The sequence below is a fragment of the Betta splendens genome, chromosome 2, assembly GCF_900634795.4.
Source record: "Betta splendens chromosome 2, fBetSpl5.4, whole genome shotgun sequence".
In the NCBI taxonomy this organism is placed as follows: domain Eukaryota; kingdom Metazoa; phylum Chordata; class Actinopteri; order Anabantiformes; family Osphronemidae; genus Betta; species Betta splendens.
Genome location: NC_040882.2, coordinates 13491149 through 13505749, shown reverse-complemented (window position 1 = coordinate 13505749; position 14601 = coordinate 13491149). Strand labels below are relative to the sequence as shown.

Below are 14601 nucleotides of genomic sequence, written 5' to 3'. Positions count from 1 at the left end.
GTCAAACTCAAACGAGTTCGTTGCTGGTTTTCCAACTCTCCCTTTTCCAGAGCCTGCTAATTACCTGGATCAGGTGTGTTAAGTCAATCAGCAGCCAACTGACACACCTGGTAATCAGTAAGGACAGGTGGAAAACCAGTGTGGTGGAAATTTTCCATAAAGAAGCAGATGAGAGAGTTGTCCTTTTGTGCGATTTATTGAAATAATAAAGAAAATAAAAATAATGGGGAAAGCAAATAAAAAGCATGGATGTTGATCGTGCACATCAACAAACCAAAAACCAGCTGGGGAGATCAGTGCACACACCACGAAGGTGTGATGCAAAGAGCCCACGATCCTCAAGTTGCTTCTGCCTTTTAACCCCTTTCTCTGGCTCTGGTGGAATGTCTCTCTGCAGCAATGGAATTGTTTGCGCCACCTTATCTCGCTGTGAGTGAGAATGTTTGCTTTCTCACTTCTGCATCGTCATGTCTTGTTATCCAAAGGAAGGAACACCGAGCTTCCAAGACAAGATGCATTCGCTTTAACAGCCTTGGGTCTGGTGGGGAGTCAGATAGGATGGAGCCAGAGTAAAAGACAAACATATATCACAAATTATTAGTCAGTCAAATGTAACATCAGATGTTTGGACTTGATGCACGACTGGGCACAAGAGATTAGTTGTTTGTGTAAGAATGTTCAGTATTGCACCTAACCAGCACATGACGAGTGTGTTGGATAAGAAATAGCACTAAGGTAAAATTTTTTCATTACACCAGCAGGGACACTGGCCCTGGAGGACGGCAGTTTGCCACCCCTGCTCTACTTTACTACTACTACTACTTTTATTGTTTTCTTTGCATACGCTTACAGCACTAATATTCAATGGCCGTAGATCCCGCTGTAGATTATTTAGAAGACAGCAAGTTCTACAACACAATAGGTGGCTGTGCCTCTGCGCCGATAGAAGCACAACTGAATATCCCAGTGCTGCAACGAATGTATCGCTGTCGGTTTCTCTTGAATAGAGTTGCAGATTCTGCAGCTTAAAGTGTGTATTTGTTGTGATCAGTTTTGGGTTACATACATTCAGGGGAGCTGGAAACTAGCTTCAGGATGCCATGGACAAATCAATTAAATGCAATGCAGTTTTATATGTATATATAGCACCAAATCACAACAAGGTTATCTCAATGAACCAACAAATGTTATGTTGCACAGCAGGAAATGACTTCGAGAATGTCTAGGTGACAGCTTTGGGCCTGTGCTACTTCCTGAAATGAGAAATGTTGATTGATGAAGCCTATATAGAAAGCCAGAGGGTAAAGTGATGAATTGAGTCTCTATATTAGAACTAGACGCAATAACGAACCACAAACTAAACTAAAGTTTAGAGTGTTGGTTCAAAGAGCAGCAGGGGATTAAATATTAGCAAAAGCACACAAATTGTGACATGAAAAAGAGGGAGTCACAAAGGAAAGAATCTCCGGGAGAACCACTCTGCCCCTTGGGGACTTTTGGTTACTATGGTGACAGCCTTGTCTGACAGGCCTTTGGAGATGTCACAGGTGACCCATGGTCCCACAAGAGGCGATGAAGCCCTGAGTTCTGACCGATTGGAGTATTGATCTAGACAAATTAGTCATGGATTGTTAAAATGTTTTAGAATTGGCTGTGTATTACTCTGTCCCTTCTCCCTCACCCCTCCCTTCCCGGGTCCAATCTAGCTCACCAGCTGTGCCTCTATTTATCCTCTTCCCCTGTTGTGACTCCCTTCAAGGACAACTGTTGGACTGACATGTAAACATCTTGGTCGGCCTCGGTCATACTGTACTTCTATAAACAACACTTCACTACACTGATGCAGATACACCCCCCCCTCCCCACCTTACAGTCTCACTGTCTGCTCTCCGACCTTATCTATCTGTCCTGATGAACCCAAGAAAAAATTCCAGCAAGGTTTCCACTTGTACTGTGTGCCACTGTATGTGCGTGTGTTTTTTATTGTTTGTACTGCAATTGCTTCCACTGTCGGACTAGCGCCGGGTAACCTGGCTGCTGATGGGAATTTCCCCGCTGTGGGACTAATAAAGGCATTCTATCTGTCTTCTATCTAATGAAAACTGTCCCCCTAAGCATGAAAAACAACACATGTACTGCCAAATGAAAAGTAAGTTGTGCAGCAGGAAATTTCACTAAAAGTGAGTAGGGCTCTTCAAACTTCATTTCCCAGGAGACAGGCTGCTGCTAGTTTGAAATTTTGCAGTTTATTTTATTTTTGTTTGGTTGGTTTGTTGTTATGTTTGTTTCTGGTATGGGTAAAAAATAAAACACCCGTTTGGTCTGCACCTTGTCACAGATACAGTATCATGTCTATTATTCATTCTGATTTCTGGTTTTATTTTGATAATGAATTTAGTCTTAATATTAGATCTAGCCTCAATAATGAACCACAAACTAAACTAAAGTTTAGAGTGTTGGTTCAAGGAGCAGCAGGGATTGAGAATTAGGGAAAGCACACAAATTGTGACATGAAAAAGAGGGAGTCATGGCAATTTTATGATTGCCTTTTAAAATGTTTCAGTAACTCTATTATCTCACATACTGATAGTCATGCCCACACCCTCAGCATGAAAAAAAACATAAGTACTGCCAAATGAAAAATATGTTGCACAGCAGGAAATAACACAGAATTTCTAGGCGAGAGTTTGAATCTCTACTTCCTGGACCTGAGAATGTGCCTTAATGAAAACTGTCCCCTTAAGCATGAAAAACAACACATGTACTGCCGAATGAAAAGTAAGTTGTGCAGCAAGAAATTTCACGGAAAGTGAGTAGGGCTCTTCAAACGTCATTCCCCAGGAGAGAGGCTACTGCTAGTTTGAAATTTTGCAGTTTATTTTATTTTTGTTTGGTTGGTTTGTTGTTATGTTTGTTTCTGGTATGGGTAAAAAATAAAACTGATCCAGCATCATGTCCATTATTCATGCTGATTTCTGGTTTTATTTTGATAGGGAATTTAGTCTCTATATTAGATCTAGCCGCAATAACGAACCACAAACTAAACTAAACTTTAGAGTAATAGCTCAAGGAGCACCAGGGGATTGAATATTGGGAAAAGCACACGCATTGTGTCACAAAATAGAGGGAGTCATGGCAATTTTATGATTATATAAGAGGAGATTTGTTTTATCCCACATTTAGGTTTGTAAGTGAAATGGGTTTGTCTGACTTTTTGTGGAGGTCATTAAAGTATCACAGTTCCCACGTTCCTGCAATTAACGTAATACACTACGTTATACTACTACATACAACTACCCAGTTGTATCAAGATGGTGCAGACGTTATGAAGTAGTTGTGGAAGCTAATCCAAATTGTGATGAGGACAGCCTGGCTAAATTACTACCTACAAGTCTGGGTGGTGCAGCTTTTAGTTATTGGGACAGCCTTCTGGATGCAGATAAAGCTGATTATGAAACAGTGAAAGACAAACTTAAAGCTGTTTTTAGACAGACTGATTACCACTCTACTTTTCAAAATTATGTTAATGCACGCACCCATCTTCCTGGTGAGGCACTTCCGGTATTCGCTGCTGAAATTAGCAGACTGGTAGAAGCTTTTCCCACATATGGACAGAATGCTAAAGAGGGTAAAAAATTCAGGCATTTCATTGCTGGGATTGAACCATACTTTCAACTCCGCTGTCATGAACAAGGTGTGGAAACATTGGATGCTGCTTTGAAGTTTTCATTGTAGATTGAAATTGCACATCGTGCCAGCAAGATATTTTCAGCCCTAGACAATGGATTATGGTTGATTAACTTCAGGTGGATGAATGGATGAATGGATGAATGGACAAGGGAGAGACAGACATAATGGCTCGCCTGACTACAAAGATTCTTACAGAAGCCCTACTTCTCCTCACAGGGGACGAAGCCACACCCAGTACGACTCTTCATATGGAACCCCTTATAGAGACACTGCTTGTGATCGACGCTCATCTCGTGACAGTTACTACAGGACACCAAGAAATGAGAGAGAATGGTATGATGGACGGGAGTCTCACACTCGTTCTGGATTATCTGAACGGGACACGCTAGGATACAGCCAATCACCTAGAGGAGACAGATGTGGTCGATTTGCTGAGCACTATGAGAACAGACGTCAGTCTCACCACTCTCCATTTCCAGGACGTGTACGTTTCAGGTCGAAATCACCCACTTCTGTTAAGTTAAACTACCAGTAGTTGACAATAGAAGCCAATTGCCAGCTACTGATTGTGCTTAGATGGACACAAAAATCTCATTGATGGAGGATCTACTGTCTAATGTTGATGTGTCAAAACGATATGTATCTGTGGTAATCGAGGAGACTGTAGTACATGCTTTTGTACATATTGGTGCTGACATTCCAGTTATCAGTGAAGAATTTACTGTAGAATGTCTTCAATTTCTCTCTACAAAAAGCTTATTGTGAAGCAGTTTGTTCCTCTCACGAGTGTCACAGGTGATCAACTGGACTTAGTTGTGTAAGAAAGAATAATAGTAATAGTAAGAAAGAGTAATAGCATATGCAAGTCATCTGTTGACTCGCACTGAAAGAAAGTGGTCCACATACGACAAAGAACTCTAGGCAATTGTTTTGGCTGTCGGACACTTCAGACCTGATCTGAATTGTAATCCATTCACATTAATATAATGGATATACGGTGTACGGTATATATACGGTTGTAATGGATCATCGCCCACTCCTCAGTCTAAGAAAAATGGATGTGACACATTACCCCACAGGACGTAGAGGTCGAGGTTGAGCCTTGGAGTTACATCCCCATCAATGGATGATAATACATAAAGATGGAAAACAACACACAAATGCTAACGCTATGTCGGGGATTCCTCTCTCACACCAGGACTCATTGGTCAGGAAGGACACACCATCTCATAATGCAGAAAATCTCCCTCCTTTACCGACCACTTCTTCAGTTCCAGTGCAGCCTTCTTCATTGACTGGAGAAACAGTGCAGATATGCTCTACAGGACAGGAGGATGTTGTTGTCCAGACAACCAACTCATAGTGGGACGAGCTGAAACACACCCTTACTAGTCAACATTTTGACCCCACTCTCTCAGTAGTAATGTCGTCACTGGGTAAAACAAAACAAAAGACCTTACCTCAGACAGGTGAAAGACGAGAAACTGAGAAAGCCTTTTTCATTACTTTGTAATGATTTGCTCTTCTACATACAGCTCTTCTTGCTCCAGGGCAGCCGTTACTGTATCAGGTGTTGATTCCCAATACATTAATTCAAGAGACTATGAACTCTCTTCATGGTAACCCATGCATTGGTCATTACAGTGCAGATCACACATTTAAGAAAGCCCTAACTATGGGTTATTGGCCAAGGATGAGATCTGACATTGAGCACTTCTGTGACAGGTGTCGGACATGTGAAGCATTTAGGAAACCTGTACCAAAACACAGAGCTCTACTGCAGTTTATTCAAGCTGAAAGACTGTTCCAGTCTGTCTGAACAGACATCACACAGCTGCCCCTTACTTCAAGGGGACACAAGTATGCTCTGGTAGTTCAAGATCATTTCACAAAATATGTTAATGCTTTTGCTATGTCAGATCAGACAACAAGTACAATAGCATAGATACTTTGTGAGAGATACATCCCTGAGCATGGTGTCCCAGAGGATTATGTTCACATCAGGGAAGACAATATGAATCACACATTGTTCAATCTGTATGCCACAGACTAAACATAAAGAAGAAAAGAACTTCACCATACCACCCGCATGGAAATGGGATGGTTGAAAGGTTTAACAGAACTCTGAAAGAACAATTGGCTAAAATGATACATACCACTGGGGGGAATGGGATGAGTATTTGCCAGCTGTGATTCTGTCCTTTAACTTCACCCCACATTCCAGCACTGGATACTAACCTTTTTTTCTGGCTCATGGTAGACATCCACGTTTGCCTACTGGAGTGGTCATCTCGTCCCCAGTGGCGTCAGACACTGCACAAGACTATAGCACTACGCTGATGAACAGAGGAAGAAACTTGACCCAAACTGGACTGGAAGTTGTTTCTTCAGATGATAAGGGCCTCTTACAGTACACACTCTGATCAATCTGAAACATCCTCAATCGGTACAGAGAGTTATTCATTAGATCGTTTAAAGTCTTATCGGTGTCATATTTTAAGTGTGGACATTCTCATCATTTCATTTCCTGTTTTGTTTTGTACTACTTCCATTGTTCTCCCATGTCGTGTACTAGTTTTACTACTGGTATTTAACCACCAGTATTCACCTCAGATCTTTGCCAGATTGTAGTGATGCATGTCCTCTTTCCGGCGATTCTCGTGTGTAGATCTTGTTGCCAGACCTTGCCTGATTGTGGACCTTGTCTCAGCCTAGCCCTTTTGTACCATCGCCATAGATATCCTGGTTCTTACCTAGCCTGTTTTTTGAATACTGATCTTGCCTGCTCCTATTTGCCACCTCGCTTGTTTTCTGGTCTAAACTTTCCTGGAAACCTGTAAGTCAATTAAAACCCGATCAAACCTACCTCTTGGTTTTCTGCGCCGTGCATGTGGGTCCGATTCATCCGCCCTCCTGACAATCGGAGCCCCTACCCAGCAGAACCAGGGGACTACGTTGTCCCCCTGAGGAGGATAGAAACATGCCCCAGGTACACAGCGTTATCAGCGTCACTCCCGTTGTACTCTGCCCCAAAACAGAGACGACAGAGTTACGATGGAACTGGTTCAGCAGCTCCTTTGTTAAGAAGACCCTCTGGATGATTCTTCTACGACAGTTCACAGACTACTACTGACGCTGCTCCTGCAGTGTCTGCACGTTCTGGAAGGATTGTTCGAAAGCCTCAGTGGTTGTTACTCTGACTTACTTGACTGTGCTTTTTCACGCAGGTGGTGTATAGCTGTTGTATAGGCATCTATTCAGCTGCATCATTATTTTTGTTTAATTGAAATTAAAGGTTGGTGCTTGGACTGTTTGTTGTTTAGTGTTGTTGATGAGAACTGTTGTTGTGGACTTTTACTACATGGTTGTTGTTTAACTTGTGTTTCCAGAGATTTGTTTTACTGTTTTTGTATTCAATGAGGACATTTCATTTGAACAGAGGGAGAAATTTAATTCAATTCAATTCAATTTTATTTATATAGCGCCAAATCACAACAAAGTTATTTCAAGGCACTGTACAAAGTAAGGTTTAAAACCTCACACAACTAAACCCAACAAATCCCACATACAGCAAGCATTTAATTTGACAGCAACAGTGGAGAGGAAAAACTCCCTCTCTAACGAGGAAGAAACCTCCAGCAGAACCAGACTGGATGTGGGCAGCCATCTGCCTCGACCGGTTGGGGTGAGAGGATAGAGAGAGAGAAAAGCACAGCAACAGCAACAAGCAACAACAAGCAACGACAGAGCACAGGCAGGATGGTAGGACCAGGGACTGGACACAGGCAGGATGGTTGGATCCGCAGCTGCCCATCACAGACACCAAACTTTGAGTCCAATGATACCTGTAGGTGAGGACAGAGAGGGAGAGAGAGTGGGGGGGAGAGAGAGAGGGAGAAAGGGAGAGAAGCACAACTACTGGAGAGAAAGAGACAAGGTTAGTTAAACATAGGACAATGATGGGAGGTTATTGGACAGAGGAGGTAGAAGGAAACAGAGGAGCTCAGTGTAAAAATTAAGTCCCCCAGCAGTCTATGTCTATTGCAGCTTAACTAAGAGATGGTTCCTGTGACTAACAATAATTGCCAGTGACCTGAACCATCTCTAACTATAAGCTCTATCAAAAAGGAAGGTTTTAAGCCTGGTCTTAAGGGTGGAGAGTGTGTCAGCTTCTCGAACCTGAAGAGGGAGCTGGTTCCAGAGGAGAGGAGCTTGGTAGCTAAAAGCTCTGCCCCCTGTTCTACATTTAAACACTCTAGGAACCGCAAGTAGCCCAGCGCTCTGAGAACAAAGTGTTCTGCTGGGAGCATAAGGAACTATGAGGTCTTTAAGATAAGAAGGAGCCTTATCATTGAGTACTTTGTAGGTGAGTAGGAGAATTTTAAATTCTATCCAGTGCAGAGAAGCTAATGTAGGAGAAATGTGATCTCTCTTTCTAAGTCCTGTCAGAACTCTGGCTGCAGCATTTTGAATAAGCTGTAGGCTTTTTAAGGAGCTGTTAGGACATCCTATGAGTAAGGAGTTAAAGTAGTCCAACCTACTTTAACAAATAACAAATGCATGGATCAGTTTCTCTGCATCGCTATGAGAGAGGATGCTTCTGATTTGAACTATATTTCTAAGGTGGAAGTAGGCGGTTCTGGAGATTTGTTTAATGTATGGTGTAAAAGAGAGATCCTGGTCAAAGATGACACCAAGGTTCCTCACAGTAGAATCTGAAGCTAATGTTATGCCATCCAGGGTGGCTATCTGACTCAATAGTGTCTCTCTCAGATTTTTAGGCCCAACAATAAGAATCTCGGTTTTATCTGGGTTTAGTTGAAGGAAGTTTTGGGACATCCAGGATTTGATGTCTTTTAAACAACCCTGAATTTTGACTAGTTGATCCGTTTCATTTGGTTCCAAGGACATATATAGCTGAGTATCATCTGCGTAAAAATGAAAATTAATAGAATGCTTTCTAATAATCTCACCTAGAGGAGACATGTATAGGCTAAACAGAATTGGACCAAGCACAGAACCCTGTGGTATTTCATAGCTAATCCTTGTGCTTGTGGAGAATTCATCATTAACATGAACAAACTGGAATCTGTTCAACAAATAGGATTTAAACCATCCCAATGCTGTTCCTTTAATCCCGATTCTATGTTCTAGTGTCTGTAATAGAATGTTATGATCAATTGTATCAAATGCAGCACTAAGATCTAACAGGACAAGGACAGAAACTAAACCATTGTCCGAAGCTAATAGAAGATCATTAGTGACTCTAACCAGAGCTGTTTCTGTGCTATGATGTTTTCTAAATCCTGACTGAAAATCTTCGTACAGGTTATTCCCACTCAGGTGGTCAGATAATTGTTTAGCCACGATTTTTTCCAGAATCTTGGAAATAAAGGGTAAATTTGAAATGGGCCTATAGTTGGCTAGTTGTCCAGGGTCAAGGGTTGGTTTTTTTCAATAGAGGTTTGACCACAGCCACCTTAAAAGCCTGTGGTACATAGCCTAGTTGTAAAGATTGGTTGATTTGATTTAATATGGACGAGCTGATTAAAGGTAGAACTTCTTTGAGTAATCTGGTTGGGATTGGATCTAAAAGACAAGTGGACGACTTGGAAGAGTTAATTATTGAGGTTAACTCCATATGAGTTATGGGGGAGAAGCTGTCTAGGTAAGACAGAGGATTTGGAATATTTAAAGTTGATGGATCTAGACAGTGCTTTCTGTCGTTTGGAAGAAGTCACTCCTGAATGGTTTTTCTAATGATGATAATTTTATTAGTAGTTCATAAAGTCATTGCTTTGTCAGCCTGGCTAAAGTGCTGAAAAGAAACCTGGGGTTGTTTTTGTTTTCCTCAATTAGGGAGGAATAATATGTTTTTCTAGCAGCACAAACTGCTTTTTTTATATTTTATTAGACTGTCCTTCCATGCAACGCGGTTTACATTTATTTTGTTGGAACGCCACTGTCTTTCTAGTTGTCTAGTCCTTTGCTTTAGGCTGCGGATGTCTGAGTTGTACCACGGAACTAACCTCCTCTGATTCACTGTCTTCTTCAGAGGAGCCACTGTGTCTAATATTGTACGTAGAGAAGCTGCAGCATCATCTACAAGACAGTCAACCTGTTCATAAGGATTAAGGTGACTGTTCTCTGTGTATATACAGGACATTGAGGCAAAAGATGATGGAATCATCTGCTTGAATCTGGCAACATTGTTGTCAGATAAACATCTGCTATAATAACATTTCTTTCCAGCTGTAATAGGGTCAGTTGTGCTAAATTCAAAAGTTAATAAGAAATGGTCAGATAACAGAGGGTTTTGGGGAAGAACTATTAAATTATCAATTTCAACCCCATGTGTCAGGACAAGATCGAGGGTGTGATTAAAACGATGAGTGAGTTCATTTACCTGCTGTGTAAAACCAAGAGTGTCTATTAAGGACTTAAAAGCAGTTCTGAGACAGTTGCTGTCAACATCTACATGAATGTTAAAGTCTCCCACTACAATTACTTTATCTGTGCTAAGAACTAAGTCAGATAAGAATTCAGAGAATTCAGTTAAGAACTCCGAATATGGAGCAGGAGGACGGTAAACAATACAAAACACAACTGGCTTCTGAGTTTTAGAGTCTAGGTGAGAAAGGCTCAGAGTGAGGCTCTCAAATGAGTTATAACTATGTTTAGGTTTAGGAGTAATTAATAAATCTGAGTTATAAATTGCTGCTACTCCTCCACCTCTACCTGTACTTCTTGGAACATGATAGTTGATGTGACTCATTGGAGTCGACTCATTTAAAGTAACATATTCATCCTGCTGCAGCCAGGTTTCAGTGAGACAGAACAGATCTATGTGATGGTCACTTATCAAGTCATTTATAAAAAGGATTTAGATGAGAGAGATCTGATATTTAATAAACCTCACTTTATTAACTTACTGTTACTTTGTTCTGTAAGAGGAACTGTTTTGATGTTTATTAAATTCTGCAAAGTCACTCCTCTTTGATTTGTTTGTGACTTGTATAGTTTAGGTGGTCGGGGAGCAGACACAGTCTCTATGCAATAACTAAGACTAAGAGTGGGTGGCGGCTGTAGAGAACGTGCAGAGAGGCGTGTAAGTAAATTTAAGTAAAATAAATTTAAGAGGAGATTTCTTTTATCCCACATTTAGGTTGGTAGTGGGTTTGTCTGACTTTTTGTGGAAGTCATTAAAGTACTACGGGCTCGTTACGGGCTGGATTGGGAAGCAGATACATGTCTCCATGCTCTCTCTTGTTTTACCCATGTTCCTGCAATTAACGTAATACACCTTGGGCTCATAGAACTACCCAGAGTTAAGTATTACAGTTACCTTCAAAATGTTTTAGTAAGTCTATTATCTCCCATACTGATAGAGTCACACCACACCCTCAGCATGAAAAAACATAAGTACTGCCAAATGAAAAATATGTTGCACAGCAGGAAATGACACAGAATTTCTAGGTGACAGTTTGAATCTCTACAGTACTTCCTGGAGAATGTGCCCTAATGAAAACTGTCTCCCTAAGAATGAAAAACAACACATGTACTGCCAAATGAAAAGTAAGTTGCCTGCCATTGTTTTTTCTCGTATATGTGTACAGCACTAATAGTCAATGGCTGAATGTTCCTTGGTAGATTAGTGCTGTAGATGAGTTCTACAGCACAGTCTGATATTCGTGGTTATTTGTATGAGCCAGCATACAGCGTCCATCGCACATTGGACGGAGCCTCTCTGCTCTCTAAGAACATAGCTATGTTGCTTAGCCTCCCTACGCTGTGACAACAATGGGGGCACATTTTAATGCGTATCTTCAGCGATTTTACTTGTGGAAATGTTAAGAAATTTTGAAAAATGTAGAGGAAATGCACTTATATCACAGATCATTGGACAGATATTGATTTCTATTTTATGTTATTATGTATTCATATTATGGTATTTTGTCAGGCGAGGTGAGGCCCTGCCTACCCTGACCGCATGTCACTGGTAGTGGGAGACTTTAACATTCATGTAGATGTTGACAGTAACTGTCTCAGTACTGCTTTTAATTCATTGTTAGATAGAATTGGTTTTACTCAGCATGTAACTGAACCCACTAATCGTTTTAATCATATCCTCGATCTTGTCCTGTAATAATATACAATATACAAAAAAGCACTTTGTGCTGCTAGGAGGACATATTATTCCTCCTTAATTGAGGAAAACAAAAACAACCCAAGTTTCTTTTCAGCACTGTAGCCAGGCTGACTAAGAGTCATAGCTGTGTTGAGCCTACTATGCCTTAAATCTCAGCAGCAATGACATTATGAACTACTTTATTAATACAATTTTCACTATTAGGTAAGATATTCATCAGTGACTTCCTCCAAATGACAGAAATCACTGTCTAGATCCAACAATTTTAATAAATTTACCAAGTCCTCTGTCTTACCTAGACAGCTTCTTCCCCATAACTCATATGGACTTAACTTTAATAATTAACTCTTCCAAGTCGTCCACTTGTCTTTTAGACCGAATCCCAATCAGATTACTCAAAGAAGTTCTACCTTTAATCAGCTTGTACATATTAAATCAAATCAACCAATCTTTACATTTAGAGTATGTAGAGTACCACAGGCTTTTAAGGTGGCTGTGGTCAAACCTTAATTAAAAAAATACTCTGGACCCTGGAGAACTAGCCAACTATAGGCCCATTTTAAATTTACCCTTTTTTTCTAAAGATTTTCGAAAAACAATTGTGCCTAAACAATTATCTGACCACCTGAATGGGAATAACCTGTCTGAAGATTTTCAGTCAGGATTTAGTAAATATCATAGCACAGAAGTAACTTTGGTTAGAATCAATGATCTTCTCTTAGTTTCAGTTCAGCTTATAGTTACGCAGATGATACTCAACTATATATGTCTTTGGAACCAAATAGAACAGATCATCTAGTCAAAATTCAAAGTTGTTTAAAAGACATAAAATCCTGGATGTCCCAAAACCTCCTCCAACTACAGTAAATTCAGATAAAACTGAAATTCTTATTGTTGGGCCTGAAAATCACAGAAAGAACCTATTGAGACAGATAGCCACCCTGGATGGCATTTTAGCAGCGTTTAAGGCCACGATAGCTCTTAGATACTCCTCCCTGAACCGCCGTCTTACCGTGGTGGAGGAGTTTGTGTGCCCGAATGACCCCGGGAGCTATGTTGTCGGGGGCTGAATGCCCCTGGTAGGGTCTCCCAAGGCAAACAGGTCCTGGGCGACGGGCCAGACTAAGAGCGGTTCATAACCCCCCTATGAAAGGCAAACCACCAAGGCCAGAGACGTCGCCCGGTATGGCGCAGCCGGGGCCCCACCCTGGAGCCAGGCCCGGGGTTGGGGCTCGTATGCGAGCGCCTGGTGGCCGGGCCCAGCCCGGGGCCCGGCCGGGCACAGCCCGAAAGAGCGACATGGGGCCGTCCTCAAGTGGACCCACCATCCGCAGGAGGAACCGTAGGGGGCCGGTGCAGAGTGGATTGGGCAGCAGTCGAAGGCGGGAGCCTAGGCGCCCCAATCCTTGGATAACCAATCTAGCTATTGGGACATGGAATGTCACGTCACTGGGGGGAAAGGAGCCTGAGCTTGTGCAGGAGATCGAGCGGTACCGGCTAGAAATAGTCGGGCTCACCTCCACACACAGCCTGGGCTCTGGAACCCAACTCCTTGAGAGGGGCTGGACCCTTTTCTACTCTGGAGTTGCCTGCGGTGAGAGGCGGCGGGCTGGTGTGGGCTTGCTCCTAGCTCCCCAGCTTAGTCGCCATGTGTTGGAGTTTTCCCCGGTGGACGAGAGGGTCGCTTCCCTGCGCCTTTGGGTGGGGGATAGGTCACTCACCGTCATTTGTGCTTACGGGCCAAATGGTAGTGTGGAGTACCCGGCCTTCTTGGGGTCCCTGGAGGGAGTGTTGGAAAGCGCTCCAACTGGGGACCCCATCGTTCTTCTGGGAGATTTCAATGCCCACGTAGGTAACGACAGTGATACCTCGAGAGGCGTGATTGGGAGGAACGGCCTCCCTGATCTGAACCCGAATGGTGCTATGTTATTGGACTTCTGTGCTAGGCACAGTTTGGCCATAACAAATACCATGTTCGAACATAAGGGTGTCCATCGGTGCACATGGCACCAGGACACCCTAGGCCGGAGGTCGATGATAGACTTTGTAGTCGTTTCACCTGACCTTTGGCCATATGTTTTGGACACTCGGGTGAAGAGAGGGGCTGAGCTGTCATTTGATCACCACCTGGTGGTGAGTAGGATCCGCTGGCAGAGAAGGAGGCTGGAACGACTTGGCAGGCCCAAACGTATTGTGAGGGTCTGTTGGGAACGCCTGGCTGAACCCTCTGTCAGACGGACCTTTAACTCACACCTCCGGGAGAGCTTCGACCAGATTCCGAGGGAGGTGGGAGACATAGAGTCCGAGTGGACCATGTTCTCCGTCTCCATCGTCAACGCGGCTGTTTGGAGCTGTGGACGCAGGGTCTCCGGTGCCTGTCGAGGTGGTAATCCCCGAACCCGGTGGTGGACGCCGGAGGTAAGGTACGCCATCAAGCTGAAGAAGGAGTCCTACCTGGTATGGTTGACCTGTAGGACTCCTGAGGCAGCTGATGGGTACCGGCAGGCCAAGCGTGCTGCAGCCCGTGCCGTTGCAGAGGCAAAAACTCGGGCTTGGGAGGAGTTCGGGGAGGCCATGGAGGAGGACTATCGCTCGGCCTCAAAGAGATTCTGGCAAACCGTTCGGCGCCTCAGGAGGGGGAAGCAGTTCTTTACCAACTCTGTTTTCAGTGGAGGTGGGGAGCTGTTGACCTGCACTGGGGATGTTATCGGACGGTGGAAGGAGTACTTTGAGGATCTCCTCAACCCCTCCAACATGCCTTC

At 42.9% G+C, this 14601-nt stretch overlaps 1 protein-coding gene and 1 long non-coding RNA gene across 5 annotated transcripts in view; both read right to left on the bottom strand.

Annotated features, from left to right (window-relative positions):
- Positions 1–14601, bottom strand: part of LOC114842173 (neuroligin-2-like) — a 315730-nt gene that overhangs the window by 163720 nt on the left and 137409 nt on the right. The gene's annotated exons all lie outside the window — the stretch shown is intronic.
- LOC129603669 (uncharacterized) overlaps positions 1–14601 on the bottom strand; it is a 149633-nt gene that overhangs the window by 99591 nt on the left and 35441 nt on the right. The window lies entirely within an intron of this gene.